Here is a 22,090-nt window from a genome sequence, read left to right on the forward strand (position 1 = left end):
ATGTTATCCTGCGAAATCCCACAGTATATGTCCATCTGTATTTTCTGCAGACAAGATCTTAGAAAATTTGCAACCTCAGAGGAAGCAACTGCGACTAAAGCAGAAGCTGAAGCTGCCGAATAACCGCGTCTAAAAGCATAGTCAGCCCATGGTGTCCTGCAAACAAGAACCATCATCTACAGGAATCAACATCTTCTTGGACAACTTAGGGATGGCCATTTCCACTTGTTAGACAGGCCCCCAAGATGACAACTGGTCTTCTCTTACTGGAAACATGGATTTGAACCTCTTGGTTGAAACCAGACTCTTTTCCAGCTTCTTCCACTCTGTTTTCATCATGAAGATGAGGGTTTTGTCACCTTTAAAGGCCCTGTGCTCTTTAGAGAAGCGGAGTCTGAGGCTTCCCCTCCATCACATTCACGGTCCCCCGACCTGATGGACTTAAACAATCTCTGTTTTCTCTGGAAAAATCTCTGTTTTTCTCTGAAAATATAAGAGAATGTCCTCATGGATATTCTCAGAAGAACATGAAATCTTCATAGCCCTCTGAGGGGAGATGACTGCCTGGTTTTCTTGTGGATTAGAGATCTCATAAGATCTCCAATGCTCTGCCCCTACAGCCTGGGCACCTAGAGAATTGATAAGAATCTTCTAACAGTGTTTGGCACAGCCCAGATATTTATACTTGGCCACTGCGTTTCTTCCGGAAGGCTCTCCAGGGAGCCATAGCCAGTGGAAGACATAACTGGGGAGAAGAAATAAATAGTTAATACAAAATCCACAAGGAAACATAAAAAAAAGGTTTTGCATGTAACGCAAATACCAAAATGCAGAAAGTTTAGTAAACGCAAAAAAAAAATCCCAATAAGCAATGGAAGGAATGTATGCAAGATACGGACTCAAGGAAAAGGGCATTGTACATGGTACAAAGCAATGTGCTCCAGGAGACCAAATGCAGGGCCAGCATTTAAATATCGAAATTTACGCCAAAACACTAAGCCCCACCACTCAGGGGCAGAGCTACACATCTCATAAAATTTTTTTTTATTTGAACTAAGCTATGGGAAAAGCAAGCCTAGGGATTGCTAGCTTATACACAAAAAGTGCCACAATATAAAAAAATGTAAAGATGGAAAAACATCTAAATAGAGAGGGAGATCACCCAAAGTCCTTCTGTCTGGGAGGACAGAAAGAAAAATACAGTGGCCTAAGGGTGATCTCCCTTTTTATGGGGAGGGTTAGGGGTGGGTTTAATAATGTTTATTACTTATGTCATCAAAATTCCATCGGTCCTACCAGTTCACAGGGGGTTAAATACACCATCTGTGCTACTGGTAGCATATAAGGGAATGGAGGTAACCAGCAGGGAGAGGGACAAGGCCAAATTTGCAGCAACCAAGTTTCAAGTTTATTGCTCTCTGCATTCTCATTTAACCCTTTAAGGACCAAGCCAATTTTCACTGTAGGACCCGGCCATTTTTTGCACATCTGACCACTGTCACTTTAAGCATTAATAACTCTGGAATGCTTTTACCTTTCATTCTGATTCCGAGACTGTTTTTTTGTGACATATTCTACTTTAACATGGTGATAAAATTTTGTGGTAACTTGCATCCTTTCTTGGTGAAAAATCCCAAAATTTGATGAAAAATTTGAAAATTTTGCATTTTTCTAACTTTGAAGCTCTCTGCTTGTAAGGAAAATGGATATTCCAAATAAAAAAAAATTTTTATTCACATATACAATATGTCTACTTTATGTTTGCATCATAAAATTGACGTGTTTTTACTTTTGGAAGACACCAGAGGGCTTCAAAGTTCAGCAGCAATTTTCCAATTTTTCACAAAATTTTCAAACTTACTATTTTTCAGGGACCAGTTCAGGTTTGAAGTGGATTTGAAGGGTCTTCATATTAGAAATACCCCACAAATGACCCCATTATAAAAACTGCACCCCCTAAAGTATTCATAATGACATTCAGTCAGCATTTTAACCCTTTAGGTATTTCACAGGAATAGCAGCAAAGTGAGAGAGAAAATTCACAATCTTAATTTTTTACACTCGCATGTTCTTGTAGACCCAATTTTTGAATTTTTACAAGGGGTAAAAGGAGAAAATTTATACTTATGTTTGTAGCCCAATTTGTCTCGAGTAAGCACATACCTCATATGTCTATGTAAAGTGTTCGGCGGGCGCAGTAGAGGGCTCAGAAGCGAAGGAGCGACAAGGGGATTTTGGAGAGTACGTTTTTCTGAAATGGTTTTTGGGGGGCATGTTGCCTTTAGGAAGCCCCTATGGTGCCAGAAGAGCAAAAAAAACACATGGCATACCATTTTGGAAACTAGACCCCTTGAGAAACGTAACAAGGAATTAAGTGAGCCTTAATACCCCACAGGGGTTTCACGACTTTTGCATATGTAAAAAAAAAATAAAAAATGTTCACTAAAATGTGTGTTTCCCCCCAAATTTCACATTTTGCAAGGGTTAACAGCAGAAAATAGCCCCCAAAATTTGTAACCCCATCTCTTCTGAGTATGGAGGTACCCCATAAGTTCACCTGAAGTGCACTACGGGCGAACTACAATGCTCAGAAGAGAAGGAGTCATATTTGGCTTTTTGAGAGCAAATTATGCTCGGGGGGCATGCCGCATTTAGGAAGCCCCTATGGTGCAAGAACAGCAAAAAAAAAAAACACATGGCATACCATTTTGGAAACTAGACCCCTTGAGGAATGTAACAAGGAATAAAGTGAGCCTTAATACCCCACAGGGGTTTCACGACTTTTGCATATGTAAAAAAAAAAAAAAAATGTTTCACTAAAATGTGTGCTTCCCCCCAAATTTCAAATTTTTGCAAGGGTTAATAGCAGAAAAGACCCCCCAAAATTTGTAACCCCATCTCTTCTGAGTATGGAAATACCCCATGTGTGGACGTCAAGTGCTCTGCTGGCGCACTACAATGCTCAGAAGAGAAGGAGCGCCATTGAGCTTTTGGGAAAAAAAATTTTGGAATGGAAGTCAGGGGCCATGTGCGTTTACAAAGCCCCCAGTGGTGCCAGAACAGTGGACCCCCCCACATGTGACCCTATTTTGGAAACTACACCCCTCACAGAATTTAATAAGGGGTGCAGTGAGTATTTACACCCCACTGGCGTTTGACAGATCTTTGGAACAGTGGGCTATGCAAATGAAAAATTAAATTTTTCATTTTCACGGATCACTGTTCCAAAAATCTATCAGACACCTGTGGGGCGTAAATGCTCACTGTACCCCTTATTACATTTCGTGAGGGGTGTAGTTTCCAAAATGGGATCACATGTGGGTATTAATTTTTTTGCGTTTATGTCAGAACCGCTGTAAAATCAGCCACCCCTGTGCAAATCACCAATTTAGGCCTCAAATGTACATAGTGCGCTCTCACTCCTGAGCCTTGCTGTGCACCCACAGAGCATTTTACGCCCACATATAGGGTATTTCCGTACTCAGGAGAAATTGCGTTACAAATTTTGGGGGTCTTTTTTTCCTTTTAACGCTTGTGAAAATAAAAAGTATAGGGCAACACCAGCATGTTAGTGTAAATGTTTTTATTTTTTTTACACTAACAAGCTGGTGTAGCCCCAACTTTTCCTTTTCATAAGGGGTAAAAGGAGAAAAAGCCCCCCAAAATGTGTAGTGCAATTTCTCCCGAGTACAGAGATACCCCATATATGGCGCTAAACTGTTTCCTTGAAATACGACAGGGCTCCAAAGTGAGAGAGCTCCATGCGCATTTGAGGACTAAATTAGGGATCGCATAGGGGTGGACATAGGGGTATTCTACGCCAGTGATTCCCAAATAGGGTGCCTCCAGCTGTTGCTAAATTCCCAGCATGCCTGGACAGTCAGTGGCTGTTCGGGAATGCTGGGAGTTGTTGTTTTGCAACAGCTGGAGGCTCTGTTTTGGAAACACTGCCATACAATACGGTTTTAATTTTTATTGGGGGGGGGGGGGGAAGTGTAAGGGGGTGTATATGTTGTGTTTTACCCTTTATTATGTGTTAGTGTAGTGTTTTTAGGGTACATTCGCACTGACGTGTTACGGTGAGTTTCCTGCTAGGAGTTTGAGCTGCGGCGAAAAATATGCCGCAGCCCAAACTTGAAGCAGGAAACTTACTGTTAGCCTGCCCGTGTGAATGTACCCTGTATGTTCACATGGGGGGCAAACCTCCAGCTGTTTCAAAACTACAACTCCCAGCATGTACTGACAGACCGTGCATGCTGGGAGTTGTACTTTTGCAACAGCTGGAGACACACTGGTTGGAAAACCTTCAGTTAGGTTCTGTTACCTAACTCAGTATTTTCCAACCAGTCTGCCTCCAGCTGTTGCAAAACTACAACTCCCAGCATGTACTGATCGCCGAAGGGCATGCTGGGAGATGTAGTTATGCAATAGCTGGAGGTACGCAACTACAACTACCAGAATGCTGAGACAGCTGATTGCTGTTTGGACATGCTGAGATTTGCAGTTTTGCAACATCTGGAGGGCTACAGTTTTAGAGAACACTGCAAAGTGATCTCCAAACTGTGGTCCTCCAGCTGTTGCAAAACTACAATTCTCAGCAGGCCCTGACAGCAAACAGTTGTTTGGGCATGCTAGGTGTTGTAGTTTTGCAAGATCTGGAGGGCTACAGTTTAGGGACCACTATATAGTGGTCTCAAACTGTAGCCCTCCAGCTGTTGCAAAACTACATATTTCAGCATGCCCAAACAGCTGTCTGGGCATGCTGGGAGTTGTAGTTCTGCAACATCTGGAGGGCTACAGTTAGAGACCACTGTATAATGGTCTCAATCTGTACCCTCCAGATGTTGCTAGGCAACTCACCGGCTTCCGTCAGATCCAGCCGCACGTCATTGCCGCCCGTCGATCTCCGTCGCCTGCAGCCTCCGTCGCCCGCCCGGATCGGTAAGTGGATCTTCGGCGCCGGTCCCCGTCGTTTCCCCGTCCTGCCCCGCCTATTGTGGGAGGGCAGGACGGGGAAAACGAAAGTAAACCCCCCCGCCCCCGATCTGCTATTGGTGGTCGCGTCTAGACCACCAATAGCAGGGATAGGAGGGGTTGCACCTGTGCCACCTCACTCCTATCGCTTCAGGGGAATCCTGGGTGTCTTAGACACCCGTGATCCCCCTTACATTCCGGGTCACCGGCTCACTATAGACCCGTAATGACCTGGAATCGCGCAAATCGCAAGTGTGAATTCACTTGCGATTTAACGCGATCGCCGACATGGGGGGGTCTAATGACCCCCCTGGGCATTTGCACAGGATGCCTGCTGAATGATTTCAGCAGGCATCCCGGTCCGATCTCCGCACGGCAGGGACCGGAACTGCCCATGACGTAACTGTACGTCATGGGTCCTTAAGACCCAGGGTGTCGGGACGTAACGTTACGTCATGGGTCCTGACGGGTTAAGATTCCTCTGCCGACCAAGAGTAGGAAAACATTTTATAATTATTTTTCATAAAGATTCATAAAGATATTCAAAATATGTGAAAAAAATTATTTAACCTCTAACAAAAAAAGATAATAAAAATTTCATGACATGCTCCCTTTAAATGGAAGAAGTGTGGATCAACCAAGACCCTTCCTGGAGCTGGTGGCCCCACCGAACAAAGTAATTGGGAGGGAACAAGGCCTTGGTAAGGCTAGGTTTCCACTTGTTTTTTTTTCTGGCAGTTTTTGGAAAACTGCCACTGCAGTTTTTGAGCCAAATTCAGAAGTGGATCCATCAGGGAGGAGAAGTGTAAGTCCTTCCTTTATATGTCCTATTCATTTTGAATACATTTCTGGCTTTGGCTCAAAAACTGCAGTGGCAGTATTCCAAAAACTGCCAGAAAAAAAACCAAATGGAAACCTAGCCTCAGAGAGGTGACCAAGAACCAGGGCCGATTTTAGACTAAGTATGGCCCTGGGCAAAATTAAATATGGGGCTCCCGAATTGCATGACCAAAGTTTTCCTTTTTTTGTGATACAGAATACACAGCACTAGGTTACTGATCACACATCATGTGAATCGGCCTGAGATCCCAATGAGGGGAAAAACATCTAAGGCCATAACACAAACGTATCAGGGTCGAAATCTATAGTAAATATTTTCTGTGTTTAAAGGGGTTGTGCGCTGCCCTGACTTTTGGAGCTCTGCTCACAGCGACCGGAAGTTCATTACTCCGAACGCTGTGTGCGGGCTTTTGTGTTCGCGGCCGCCAGGCGTGATGTCACGCCTGGCCCCTCGTGACGTCTCGCCCGCCCCCTCGTGATGACAGCGGTCGCGCCCCCTTCCCATAGACTTTCGTTGAGGGGGCGGGCAAGACGTCATGAGGGGCCGGGCGTGACGTCATGCCCGGTGGCCGCGAACACGGAAGCCCGCATACATTGTTCGGCGTAATGAACTTCCGGATGCTGTGAGCGGAGCTCCGAAAGTCAGGGCAGCGCACAACCCCTTTAAAAGAACGTTCACATGTTCGTAACTAGCAGTAGGTTTCCACTGCGAGTTACGCTACCATTCACTTGTTTGGGCACATGGACAGTCCGTAATAGTGGCAGGTTTGCAGACCCGTTAAAATAAACAGTAGCGTAACCCGCACAGGTTTTTCTGCAATGGGAAACCGGCTGCTAGTTACAAGCATGTGAGTGTACCCTGAAGGAGAACTTCAGTAAAATGTCCGGGCTGTCAGAATAAAAATAATAAACTTTAACTAACCTTTCACCGCTCCCCTGGTGCCGCCAATATCGCAGTCCCGTCCTCCGGTCCTGGTCTTCTTCTTGATTTTGGTGCCCGATTAAAATAATATATAATGTTAATGATCCCATAAAGTGAACGGTGTATACGTAAAAAGAAACAAACAACCCCAAATTGCTGCTTTTTGGTCACATGGTTTAATTCGGAAAATAAAATAAAAAGTGATCAAAAAGTGAAATATACACAAAAGTGAAACCAATAAAAACTACAGATAACAGGGGTCAGAATAGGGCAATTTTACATACTGATTGTTAAAAAGTATGATTTTTTTCAAAACCAGTACAATAATAGTAAAGCATGTAACCATGGGTATAATTTTAATCATATTAACCTACAGAATAAAGGAAATATGGACTTTTTAATGTAAAGTGTACTGCTTAAAAATTATACCCCCCAAAATCTGCAAAATTGTGGTATTATTTTTAAATTTCTCCACAAATTATAATTTTTTGGATTCGCTGTACATTTTATGGTAAAATGATTGATATCATTACAAAGTACAATTGGTCACGCAAAAAAACAAGCCTCATATGGGTCTGTGGATGGAAATATAAGAGTTATGACTCTCAGAAGATGAGGAGGAAAAAAAATGAAAATGCAAAAATAAAATCGGGCAGTGTCCTGAGTGGTTAAAATATTAAATCACACCCCACTCCCCATTTCTAAAGGTGTAACTATACACTGATCCCTATGGCTATATAAAACCACCATACCATGACTAAATAATGCCACCATTCAGTGATTCAGGTGAAAACAACTATAGGAATACCAATATTGCCACCATACTGAGACTTGATACACATACAATATATCAATATCAGATAGCACATGGTGGCCTGTAGAGCATCACCACAATCAGTGTTGGATAAATGAATATATTTCTGATCAGACAAATTCAGAGGCAGAATAGTCTCCTCTGTAAGGGTCTATTCACATGTACGGTATCCTGGGCATATTTGATGCACAGGATTTGAAAATGCAGATTTGAAGCTGTGTTCAATTAGTTTACATTGAAATCTGCAGCATAAAATCTGCAGCTTCAAATTATCTAGATCAAATATGCGCAGGATACTGTTAATACCCCGGTAGTTACCGTATTTATTGGCGTATAACACGCACTTTTAAAACTTTAATTTAAGGCAAAAAGCCTGCCTTCGTTTTATGCGCTGATAAATCTTCAGGTCACTGATTTAAAGCGGCCGCAGCAGCGGCTGCTTGTTAAGTTTTAGCAGCACGGCCACGGCCACTTTGTGTCTGTGACCAGCGGTGTCTCCTTCCCGCTCGCTTGTTTTCTCCCGCACTATCCACAGGTACTGGTGTGGTGGATAGTGCAGGAGACGCTGATTAAAATGATCCCTACCTTGTCCAGATCTGCCCTACCTTTTAATCAGCGTCTCCCACACTATCCACCAGTACCTGTGGATAGTGCGGGAGAAAACAAGTGACAGTTTTACTTTTCATTTTTCTTACCTCCCCCCTCCCTCATCATTCCCCCTTTTCCCTGCTTTTTATAGCTTTCTTTTATTTTCCTTACCTGGCTGCGCTTCGGCAGGTCAGGTCAGGCGGGGGGTCTTGCGGGCTACGGTCACTGAAGCAGATAAGTGACGTCCTCTCCCAGCGCTTCTCTGCGCGGCATCAGTGATGTCATTTTTCATTTCCTGTAGTCGCCGCCGAAAAGTGACATCCCTGATGCCGCGCAAAGGAGCTGGGAGAGGACGTCACTCATCTGTTTCACTGACCGCAGCCCACAACACAGCCGAAGCGCAGCCAGGTAAGGAAAATAAAAAAAAACTATAAAAAAAACTATGAAAAGCAGGGAAAAGGGAGAATGATGAGGGAGGGGAAGAATAGCATACAGTGGTCTTCAACCTGCGGACCTCCAGATGTTGCAAAACTACAACTCCCAGCATGACCGGGAGTTGTAGTTGCTGGGAGTTGTAGTTTTGCAACATCTGGAGGTCCGCAGGTTGAAGACCACTGGTAGGAGGAACATGATGGGGGGATGATGAGACAGGGGGAAATGATGAGGGGGATGCTGGGGGGCATGATGAGACAGGTTGGGGGGATGATGATGAGGGGGGAATGATGGGGGACATGATGAGACAGGGTGGGGGATGATGAGGGACATGATGAGACAGGGTGGGGGGGATGATGAGGGGGAATGATGGGGGACATGATGAGACAGGGTGGGGGGGGATGATGAGACAGGGGGAAATTATGAGGGGGGGATGATGGGGGACATGATGAGACAGGTTGGGGGGGGATGATGAGACAGGGTGGGGGGGTGATGAGGGACATGATGAGACGTTGGGGGGATGATGATGGGGGAATGATGGGGGACATGATGAGACAGGGTGGGGGATGATGAGACAGGGGGAAATGATGAGGGGGGAATGATGGGGGACATGATGAGACAGGGGGAAATGATGGTGGGGGAGGCACTAAATGCTTAATGTCTGTATGGCTAGTGGTGGTCTATGACAGGGGGAAATGATGAGACATGGGGGGAATGATGAGACATGGGGGGTGTCGATGAGAGGGGTAAATGTGTCACATGGACTGATAAAAGGGGAGGAATTATGCGGCACTGGAGGGGACGGGATCAAACTGAGGTGCAGAAGAAAAAGAAGTTGGGGGGGATGATGTGGCATTTAAAATGAAGAAGTGGGTAATTCGCCAATGACATCTTTATAAAATCCCTGTTAATTTGCATAGGGGTTTCCTGTACCTACCTGAATGTGTTTTATTTTGATAGAAGTGAAATTACCTGTCCAAAAAGAATAAAATAAGAAACAAGATAAAACTAATCATCCATCATTATACATCTAATTCATGTGATACTTACCTAGTGGCCCAGCCTGGTTAAATTGGAAAGAATACACCTATAAGAAAATAAAGAAAGAAAGGAATAAGATAATAGTCCACTACATAGTATATTGTCTTATATCCCTATTTTATACTCCCTTTAATAACTATACAGTGGGGGTAATAATCACAATATGGTTAGGATGTAGATATAAATATCAACAATTCCGGTATAGAACTTAAACTAATAGGAAGAGATTATAGATAAAATAATATATTGAGTACAAAGGAGAATATCTATAAATTGATCCCCATAGTGAATGATGGGGTAGCTTAATTATATTGAAGAAGGTAGTACAGATGAAATGAGTCTGTTGTGTAGCGATTCATATGTGACTATAAATATGGAATCCTGATGTTAATGCGAATGCACTGTTAATAACTTGGAGCTAAGATGACACCACATAGAGAGATCGAGAGCTGTCACAGATTTAGCTATTTTGTTTACATGTTACTATGGGAACATATACCTAATGCGCCAGCGCTCGGGAATACCATAGTGCGCGTGCGCCACTAGCTCCGGGGAGAGAGATCGCAACCACGGAGAAGCCGGGAGATATCACGCAAGCGCAGAAGTATGTTTACATGTTACCATGGGAATACTGAACCCAGTGCGCATGCGCCGGAAATACCATAGAGAAAAGCCGTGGTATGATAGAAGGGGAAGGACGGGAAGTAATGCGCAGGCCTGATCGTACTAACATCATTAGTTTAGTGACGTAAGAAGGTGAAAGCCTATAAGATCTACGTGGATTGGATTATGAACAATAAACAGGTAAGAATCAAGGATGGAACGTGAATTTTGATAGGTCCTGATGGAAATAAGTATCACATGACTTAGATAACCCGGAAGTGATCCGGGAATAAGACAGAAGGTAACAGGATATAATCATAACTAAGAGATGAAATAGTGATGTGGCAGTCCCTGATTGGGTAAAGCAGACTTGTAAGTGACCACACCTACAAACAGAGGACATATATACCACAGCGATTACCCACTCCCAGCATTAGTGTCCTATACCTTGATAAAGCTGGGTCTCTCCAGCGAAACGTCGGGGGGATGCTAGGGAACACATTTTAAATAGCAATAATAGGAATTGGTAAATCAAACAGAGGAGGTTGTATGCTATGTGGACTATAAAGATTGGAGTCTTAGGATCCAGAATATTGGAATAAAAGAGTCCCTAACATAGAAGCCTTAGTGGAAATAGAATTAGTGGAACCAGTAATGGACCAATCCAATTCCTATATATTGTGTTTTTAAACACCTTCTTTTGTATTATTTTTGCACCTTAATTTGATCTTAACAAATAATAAATAAAAGTGAAGTTTTAAAAGGGTGACCCTAGTCGGGGGTCTTAGTCCTGGAGGGGTTGCTAACCCTGAAGGGAATTGGAATTTATGAATTAAATACCCCGGGTACCCTATGGGGGATCTTTGTGTATATGATGTGGCATTTAGTCCAAGTCATTTATTTTACATTTAATTTTTTTTTACTTTCCCTGTTAAAATGGGGGTGAGTGTTTTACGCCAGTGCGTGTTATACACCAATAAATATGGTATTTTCTTTTCCCATCTTCTCACTCCACCCCAAACCGCCATGATGACTACTAAACCAACTTAACAATACATTTTCACAATGCAACACAGCCAGAGAACCTCTATACCAGAGAGCACCCATAAAAGTCAGCCAGCTGGCACTAACTTGGTAGTGCACTTAATTCTCGCAGAAGCCAAGTGGGTAATGCTGAGTCTTTTAATCCCACAGAAGTTAAAGCGCAAAAGTTAAAGAGCCTCAAGTTAACTTTGCATTTCAGAGTGTTAAAATGTATCTCTAGAGTTCTTTTTCACATATGACTATGACGCAGCACTGTGCATGATACTCATTAGTTTAATATGATTTATTTTAAAACCAGCACCTAAAAAGCCAAACAGTAAGACTTCTCCTGGATGCCTTCATCTGTATATCACTGTGCCGCGTAAGAAGGTTATCACTGTGTCTCTATAGGACCCATCTCCAGTGATGAGAACCAGCATAATGCAATTCTACGGCACTGGGTCTCATCACTGGAGAGGCAGTGGTAACTTCTTCTTACACGGCACAGCGGTATACAGCTGAAAACATCTAGGATTATAGCTTACCATTTGGCTTTTTAACAAAATTATACTATATCACTTTACTATACAAACATGGGAAGCTAGTAAAGTCATGAACAGGATTGTATTGTCCATGAATTCACGAACAGGATGACATTATTACACATGAAATACATCCTATCATTTATTGACTTTTATTAATTACTTCTTTTATTTATTTTTTCTCTGCTTTGACTAAACTGTTAGAAGTATGTATGCTAAGCTGAGAGTTACTACTTACTAAGACATTTGAATCTCACTTAAAATGTTTATTTATACCACATTAGTTACCTGTTATGCACACTGGTGGTGTACTGGCTTGCCTGAAGCTGTCTGACCAATACCTAGCTGCTAGGGTCCATTGGCTACACGCACTTATCCCTAGAACTCTTCCTAGATAATACTGACATAGGTTACCTTACTGAATACGTGTATATACTTTGGCTTAAAGGAGCGCCTTCTGGCCAGGAAGAGCATCCTGGACACGTAGAAAGAAAAATAACAAGTTAGTGTACAAAGAGTGGTATGGAACTGAATAATTACATGTTACAGTCCCTAAAGCTTTGCGTTGAGTTACTTGAAGTGTGAGATATTTATTTTGTGTACTGAAATTAGTGTGAGGTAAGTACACTAGAGAAGTGAGTATATGCACAATGTTTACATGAAATTATTTGGAAGTCAGTCTTGGTATCTGAGGGATAGATTACCCTGAGTAGGTGTTAGCGATGGGTGACATGAATATTACTCTCAGTGGAGCTGAGAGAGCCACCTGAATGCAGCTTCTACAACAACCTTAAAATTTTGTGTACACGTGTTCAGAGTTGAAATCCCTGTACAACAACCATTTTCATTAGTTTAACCTTTAAACACACATTTATTGGAGGACACAAAAATTGACAGGTGCATTCACCTGATAAGAGTGCAAATTATCCACGCAGGAACACAATATATTACTTTATAGATGGATATGTATGTACATATAAACAGGCGCACAAGGATCAACAGTCCGCCTGTGCTAGGAGTCCACAAAACACGGCTACTACCACTTATTTAGCCGGGCACACACTTACGAATCTCCTAAGGACCAGGAGTCTCTTGGTCATAGGCCAGGCACAAGCTTGGTGGTTGCATTATTAACTGGAACTGTCGTAGCATAGTCCTGTTAGGCACCTTCTTCAACATTGCATTAGTCTATAAAGACAGGGTGGAACAACAATAAAAACATTAGGGCAGAGTTTACATAAACCCCGTCCTGACACGCCCTCCTCTCTTGGTGACACTTTTGCGCCTCTAGAACTCCGGATGAGATGAGGACCCCTTGACGGGGTTGATGGTGGTGTCCCAAGCAACATTGGTCAGGGTAGACCGAGACACCGTGGGGTTTACAATTACCATGGAATGAATGGCCGCTGTTTTTGTTGGTGCCGGTTGGTCAGGCCAAACCTCCACAGTAGGAGTAGGCCGCGGCACTGTGGTTGGTGCCCGCAGTTTAGGCCAAACCTCCTCAGTAGGAGTAGGCCTGGGCACATTACAAGGCATGGAGACATCCGGGCGTTGTGGGAGGAAATCTCTTTCGTTGGAGGCAATAGGGATGGACCTCTTCGGCCTCAGTCCAATTGGATCTACCTCCCAGTCATCGGAGGGGAAATACTTGAAGGGGATCGGCGTGGGGTTCTTTGGCCTCGTGACCGCTGCAGCCCACTCAACCCTTAGACTCTGGACCGGTGTGTATTCTACTATTTCTCCAACTTCCAGGGAGTGTTTTTTTTTGGAAGATACTCCCTTTGGACGGCCCTTCTGTTCACCAGGATAGTACTCCCTGTCCTGCAATCAAGGAGAGTACCATATCCCCTGGCCTTGTCGAATTTGGCCACCGTAGCGCGGCGGCGCTCTAACAGTGTTTCCCCTTCTCGGGGGTGGTCCCACATGCGGATGTAGAGGGACTCCAGATCTTTGGTATTGTGCTATTGGTGGACCCTTTCTTCATGGGGGGGATGAACAGACTTAGGGGTGTAGAGTTCCCTATGTCGAGCTTTAAGCTGTTCCATAAGCTTAGCCATGTTGGCCTCCCTGCGGGCCCTCTCCTTCTGTGCCGTGGGGACTGGTGGGAGTGGCTTCCCGGGCTCAGGGAGGACAGTGTTGTGCATAAACTGGATGAGCTCCGGTTCGTCCCCAAACACCCACTTAGGCAGAGGGGGTGAGCATTGGTCGTGCACTCGGCAGGGTTAATTGGGACAGGGGTACTTCTGGCTCTGGGCTGGAGGAAGATGAAAATGCGGCTTCCGCCGGGGTACTCACAGAAGACTCCTCCGTCGGGATCTCGGCCAGGATCCCCATGTCCGGTGGTGAGGAGACAGTCTCACCGGTGATGCCGCTCTTGATGTCCTTGAACACTCCCCCGGAGGGGTGGCCGGCCAGTCGTCGTCGTCATCGGGCAATGGGGTTAGTTCACAGGCCCCCTCCGTGTTCAGCGACAACTGCTGCAGACGGTCGGCAAGTTCTTGGAATAGTTGGGCTTCGACCGCCACAACTTTCTGCTGCTCCGGCGCCATTTTTGGACTCTCACCACGTGGAACGCTGTTCTCCGCCATGTCTGTACTCTCCTCTTCCTCGTGCAGACTAAAGAGGTCGCTGTGCAGTGCTCCTTTTATAATGGGCGTCTCCAAAATGGCTGCCGACCGGAAGGACGTCATCGGTGCAGCCCTGACTTCCGGTCCCCCGGCAAACAACAGCAACAAATTTAAGTTCCCTTTCGGCTGCAACACATGTACTTGGTGGCCATGCCCAGGGGCAGGTCGTGGAGCAGCACGTAATTTCTTTGCGTGCTTTTCGGGCAAGCAGTTAACCCCTGCAGTATTGAATGGCCCAGAGGATCGTAGCATGGCTTCGCTACGCACTTTGCACATCTTCGCAGCAAATACATTTTTGCCTCCCCCCTTACTTTTCGTGCGCACTTCTTACACACAGTAATACTAGCACATTTCCGTTCACTTGTGTGCGCACACCTATTCACAGCGTGCGAAGAGTTTTCACAGTACATTAACACAGTTCTTTATATAGGGGGAGTACACTTTAAACGATGGCAACAGCTGTAGGCACACACCCGTATCCTGTTCGTAAGACGCCAAAAAGCTATGTGGTAGCTTGAGGGTGTAGGGTAGGTAGGGTGTAGCTGTGCAGTGATGAAAGGGTGTTGGATTAACCCTTAACTGTTGTGACGCCAGGCTGCGGGTTCCTCTCTGTATCTATATCCTACCGCCACCCGTCCCAGGAACGATAGGGAGGAATAAAGGATTGTCCACATCTGGTCCTTTGTAGCATCCAGTATAAGACATATAACCAGCACTTCACAAGAAAATGATTCAAAGGGAAACTGTTTGTCATATAGTATAATAAGGATAAAATGAAAAGCATCACCATACCTGTCTGGACAATACCACCATGCCAGTGACTTTATTTAAGACCAATGGGGGATCTCTTATAAAATTCTCAAACATGAAAGCAGCAATCTAAATGGTTGCTATAAGCAACTGCACCCCTCCTCCTCTACACAGGTTTTCCTAAATCTCCCCCAATTACCCTAAGCCAGTGTTTCTTAACCAGTGTGCCTCCAGCTGTTGCAAAACTACAACGTCCAGCATGCCCAGACAGCCAATGGCTGTCTGGGCATGCTGGGAGTTGTAATTTTGCAACAGCTGGAGGCGCATTGGTTGGGAAACACTGTTCTAAGCCCAAGGGTAGAGCAATCCTTCAGCCATGGTTTCCCTACAGGTTTCCTCCACTGGGGTTTTTCCCCTCTCCTAAGTGCTGGAGGCTGTCCAGGCATGCTAGGAGTTGTAGTTTAGCACCTGCTGGAGGCACCCTGATTGGGAAACACTACCCTAAGCACACAGGAATGGCTCAGGGACAACTCTATGTTCTCTATGAGCTTACTGCAGCAAAGAATAAATGTCAGCTAGACCATAATGGCTGCTGTGCTTGGCAGACAGGAGGCCATCAGCTGTGATTGACAGCCAGGTCCCGACACCAGTGGCGTACCAAGGGGGGGGGGCGGCCCGACCCGCCGCTGCTGAGGTCCGGGACACTTGTCCCAGATCCCCAGCAGACAGTGCTACATTCTCCTGTATGCGCGATACACGCACATACAGGAGGTGTCTCCTCTGTGTGAGCCACATCTGCAGCTACACAGAGGAGACGTGACCTCCGCCCCACGCAGCACGCAGTACAGGCGCCGATGACTTCACTCATCCGGCGCCTTTTTTTTTAAATTTTTTGAACCCTGCCTATACCTATAGGGAAGGGGGGGAGGGGGGTGTTCTGCATATACCTATGGGAAAGGGAGGGAGAGGGGGGGTGCTCTGCATATACCTGTGGGAAAGGGAGGGAGAGGTGGGGGTGCTCTGCATATACCTACGGGAAAGGGAGGGAGAGGTGGGGGTGCTCTGCATATACCTATGGGAAAGGGAGGGAGAGGTGGGGGTGCTCTGCATATACCTATGGGAAAGGGAGGGAGAGGGGGGTGCTCTGCATATACCTATGGGAAAGGGAGGGAGAGGGGGGGTGCTCTGCATATACCTATGGGAAAGGGAGGGAGAGGGGGGGTGCTCTGCATATACCTATGGGAAAGGGAGGGAGAGGGGGGGTGCTCTGCATATACCTATGGGAAAGGGAGAGAGAGGGGGTGCTCTGCATATACCTATGGGAAAGGGATGGAAAGGGGGGTGCTCTGCAAATACCTATGGGGAAGGGAGGGAGAGAGGGGGTGCTCTGCATATACCTATGGGAAAGGGAGGGAGAGGGGGAGGGTGTAGCTCTGCATATACCTATAGGGAAGGGGGGTGAAGCTCTGCATATACCTGTGGAAAAGAGGGTGGGGTGTAGCTCTGCATATACCTATGGGAAAGAGGGAGGGTGTAGCTCTGCATATACCTATGGGAAAGAGGGAGGGTGTAGCTCTGCATATACCTATGGGAAAGAAGGGGGATGTAGCTCTGCATATACCTATGGGGAAGGGGGGTGTAGCTCTGCATATACCTATGGGAAAGAAGGGGGGTGTAGCTCTTCATATACCTATGGGGAAGGGGGTGTAGCTCTGCATATACCTATGGGGAAGGGGGGGTGTAGTTCCACATATACATATGGGAAAGAGGGGGGGTGTAGCTCTGCATATACCTATGGGAAAGAGGGGGATAGCTCTGCATATACCTATGGGAAAGAGGGGGGTGTAACTCTGCATATACCTATGGGAAAGAGGGGGGTGTAGCGTAGCTCTGCATATACCTATGGGAAAGAGAGGGGGGTGTAACTCTGCATATACCTATGGGAAAGAGGGGTGGTGTAACTCTGCATATACCTATCGGAAAAAGGGGGTTACCTGGTTACCTGGCTACCTACCTACCTTCCCTTTTACTGTGCAGGACACCAAGGTGGGCATTATTACAGTTTGCGGGCCTATAGATGGAAAGATTGTGTAGAGGAGGGGAGGGCACTGAAAAAATGCAGAGTCTGACATGTTTTTCCTGCAGATGTTAAGAGATCCACATGGCGGTCTTATCCGGACGGAGAAGAAAAGGAAAGAGGACACCGCTGATCAGAAAATACGTAATTGTAAGTCCCAAATGTAACTGTAATCACTTATATGGTATACACATCCTGTGTACAGCTGATATCTACCGCCATATGGTCCTGTATAAAATCACTTATATTGTATACAGATCCTTTATAGTATACTGGTCTGTGTATAGTGGTTTTATTCATTACAATATGGCGGTACTATCCAGTTATTGTGTGGTGGTATATATTAACTTCTTGTATGCCAGTATTATTGGTCATGGAAATTTACCTTCGTTAAAGTGTTTCTTACATATATAAATTTTAGTTTAGTGTGTGTGGGATTTGGGCGGAATAGGAGCGTGGCAGAAGATTGACGAGCTGCAGAGCCTAGCAGGGGCCCTTGCCTTTTTTTTTTTGGTCCAGGGGCCCCGAGTGTTGTCAGTCCGCCCCTGGGGGGAGGGGAGGGAGTGGGTGTAATTAAGGGGGGGTGCGTGTGTGTGGGGGGTGGGGGATGCCAAACAAAGGGTCCGCCCTGGGTGCCAAATGCTCTAGGTACGCCCCTGCCCGACACCTTTCTCCTTCAGCGCAGGAGATCAGTTTGGTGTACTCATACGTCCAGTTGTGCGGACATGTTAGCAGCTGGAACATATGCATACGTTAAATAGCAGGAAGGTGTTAAAGGGAATTTTGTCACCAGATTTGCGCTGCCCTATTCTGTATTTTTTTATATATTTTTTGCCCACCCACCAATGATTGCAGCATTCTGTCAATACCATGAAAACATAAAGAGAAAGCTGCCAATCATTAGCAGGTGGGCAGTACAGAGCCACAGCTCATGAATATCCCAGATTACAGTGTGCTCGCTCTTTAGTCCAATGTAATAAACTTCATTTAACAGCATCTGTGCTATTGGCAAAGGAAAACAAACACAGTACCTGGATCCATCTAAAGGCAGCATAAGGTTATATTCACATGGCAGAATTTTGCATCAAATTAAAACCCAATAGACTTCAATGGGATTCCGCACTCCCATTCACTCTTCAGAATTTCAGCATGTGGATTCCACATAGAATCCGCACAAGCCAAAAACCACCAAAATGGATGTGGATTCAGAATTGGTGTGTATGTGCGCAAATTCTGCCATATGAATATACCCTAAAGATGGTGACTAATTCCCTTTAAAGAAGTCTCGTGTTGAAAAAATTATCCCCTATGCGGGAGCTAGGGGATAAGTTTTAGATCACAGGAGGGGGGGTCTGACCACTGGGGCCACCCGCGATCGCCTGTATGGGGCCCTGGCCATCCCTAATAATACATTTTATTGGAATGTAAATAAAACATTTTGGGGGAGATTTATCAAAAACTGTGCAGGGAAAAAATTGCCCAGTCGCTCATAGCAACCAATCGGATTGCTCCTTTCATTTTTCAGAGGTGTCTTTAAAAAAAAATAAAAGAAGCGATCTGATTGGTTGCTATGAGCAACTGGGCAACTTTTCTCTGCACAGGTTTTTAAAACTCTCCCCCTTTGTGTATGTAGCTAATAATTTATACATGGAAGCTCACATGTGGAATAAATATGAAGCAAATTAAAAGGAAAAGAGTCATTCTGTTCACCCGAACGAAACCCAATACATCGGGTTATAGTGTGGGAGAACAGGAGACTGATGCGGGGTCTCTGACTAAAATACATACCTTCGGTCTTCGCTAAATTGCGCGCTGCAGGTGGGGCTGAATTTCAATATTCATGGTCTGCGCTCACGTGACCAGCGCCCATAAATATTCAAATTCTGCTGGTGGGCCCGCCTCCAACGTGCAATTCAGTGAAGATAAAAGGGGATCTTCAGAGGGACCGGGCACCGGACAGCAGCTATGTATATTAGTCAGAGACCCCGCATCGGTCTCCTGTTCACCCATATATTGGGCTTAGTGTGGGTGAACAGGATGACCGTTTTCCTTGGGCCTAAATATTGCTAGGCCATATCTAAGCTGTCCCAGTCAACTAGTTTTCTTTGCTGGGGATAGGTCTGTGAGTATACAGAGCATGCATGTGGTACAGCTTGTGTGGCAATGATAGATAGTTGGAGAATTCAGTTTTTTTATATGAGGCTCCTTACCAGGCGTGACATATGCCCACAATGTAGCGTGCCGCAGAAACTTACCAACTACCAAGTCAGGTTAATGCTGTGACCAGAATTCCTATTTTTTTGTCAAAAAGCACACAGAACAGCTAATATCCAACTCTTCAAAAGACCTTCAAATATGGATGGCCTGAGCATGTTCACTATTAACATTCAATTCCATTATTAAATCTATACCAGTGACATAAGCGTTACGGTCATTAATAAATAAAAAATAAAAAGATATATATATATATATATATATATATATATATATATATATATATATATATATAGGAAAGAAAACGTCCGGCACTCGGGAAGATGCAGGTAAAACTTGTCAATGGCTTTATTCACACGCTTAGGCAGGACACAATCTGACGCGTTTCGCACGTGCGAAACGCGTCAGATTGTGTCCTGCCTAAGCGTGTGAATAAAGCCATTGACAAGTTTTACCTGCATCTTCCCGAGTGCCGGACGTTTTCTTTCCTGTATGATTTCTACTAAGCCGGGAGCGGTACCGGTGTCCGTAGCACGAGACAGTGCAGCAAACGCGAGAGTGGTGAGCAGCCTGACCTTATCTGCATATATATATATATATATATATATATATAAAAAATTTTTGACATATCAAAAGTTAAAATCAGTCTGTGTCTCAGTGCCCTACTCCCTGGCTCAGTGCAAGTGATAGGCTCCATAGACTATAATAGAGCTGATCTCCTGTAATGGGTGCTGAGCCAGGGAGTGAAGAGAGCCGACACGCACTTCACCTGGCTATATCTAGAGATTGGTGGGGGTCTAAGCCCTGAAACTAAACTAAACTAAAACTTTTCATATGTCTGCATGACATGTCAAAGCTTTTTATTTTGACATTTATAATGACAGTAACGCTTTTAGAAAATGACTTAAATGGCTTTCGCATTTTACTTGGTAAGAAATACTTGTGACAAAACAGGTGCAGCTTTATAATGACTTAAGTGATAAGAAAATAGTACTAGTCAGCAGGTGACAAGGTCACAGATAGCTTTATAAAACAAATATATGAAAGTGTTATGTCACCATATCCTTATATGTTTAGATTTTAATTAAATAGTACCTTCATTACTTTATATTATGCTGCTGGTATGTTGCCCTCATCATTACCTGCCCCCGCAGTTTTTCATTTTTATTTTCACCCAGTATTTCCTTCTAATCCTCTTTCAAAGCTTGCTTACTGCAGGCAGTGTTCAATGTAGCTGAGGTGCGCCATGCAGCGTGCACAGCGCTCGCTCACGTCTGATTGACAGGCAGGGAGCTGCGCTATGCTCGTCAGTGTCCAGGCTGGACTATGAGAGTTAGGACTCCTGCATGAGTCTGAACTCTATGAGAGACTTGCGGGTGGAACATGTAGGAAGGTTTTTACAAGTCAAAATAAATATATAAATATAAAAAAATTTTAATGACATGGTACAGTGACCCCCCCCCCCCCCCCCCGACCTACGATGGCCCCGACATACGATAATTTCAACATGCGATGGCCTCTCAGAGGCCATCGCATGTTGAAGGCAGCATCAACATTCAATGCTTTTGTATGTCGGGGCCATCGCATAAACGGCTATCCGGCAGCGCAGACTTCTTCAGCTGCCATCGGATAGGTGTTTACGGTGCCCCGTGTGGTCCGCTGACGATCACTTACCTGTCCTCGGGGCTCCGGTGCGTCCTCTTCGGGATCCCCTGCATCGTCGGCGCTCTTCACTGTCGTCATCACATCGCTGTGCACGCCGTCCCGTCATCCAATAGGAGTGGCGTGCGTAGCGACGTGATGGCGGCGACGGAGAGCGAGGATGCCGGGGTAGCAGAGGCCTTGCCGGAGCGTCGGGGACACCCCGGGGACGCGGCGACAGCGATGGAGGGCGACATCCAGGGCAGCGGTGATGGTCCGGAGCGGCGGGGACAGGTGAGTATAACTTCCTATACCAGTGGTCTTCAACCTGCGGACCTCCAGATGTTGCAAAACTACAACAGCCAACGGCTGTCCGTGCATGCTGGGTGTTGTAGTTTTTCAACATCTGGAGGTCCGAAGGTTGTAGACCACTGTCCTATACTTTACATTGCACGGATACCTCAACATATGATGGTTTCAACAAACGATGGTCCGTTTGGAACGGATTACCATCATAAGTTGAGGGACCACTGTATTAGAAAGTTGTTTCTAATACATTAATTAACAACATATAAAAATATTTTGTGATAACAGGTACTCTTTAAAAGTTAAGTTTCTCCACCCAAAAATGTCTTAAAAGTTAGCTGCAGACCTTTCATAAGTACCCACAGTTGCGACATGCGGTTCATGCACAATTTGATTCTCTGGAGGTTTCTCCTGTATTCTCTGATGTGGAGTTTCTCCTGGGCACTACGGACCTCTCTAAGCCACTCACACAAGCGTATGCTTCAATCTGTGGGGCCCAGCCTGTTTGCAATTGCCTATGTGAAGTGGGTGGAGGATGTGCCTACTCTGTCTAGTGAACAGTGGAAGTAGGTGGAGCGGACTTATTACTCTAAGGTGGTTAGTGCCAGTGACCTGCTGATTAGAGATGAGAGAACTTACAGTAAATTCGATTCGTCACAAACTTCTCGGCTCGGCAGTTGATGACTGTTCCTGCAT

The sequence above is a fragment of the Hyla sarda genome, chromosome 2 (assembly GCF_029499605.1).
Source record: "Hyla sarda isolate aHylSar1 chromosome 2, aHylSar1.hap1, whole genome shotgun sequence".
Classification (NCBI taxonomy): Eukaryota; Metazoa; Chordata; class Amphibia; order Anura; family Hylidae; genus Hyla; species Hyla sarda.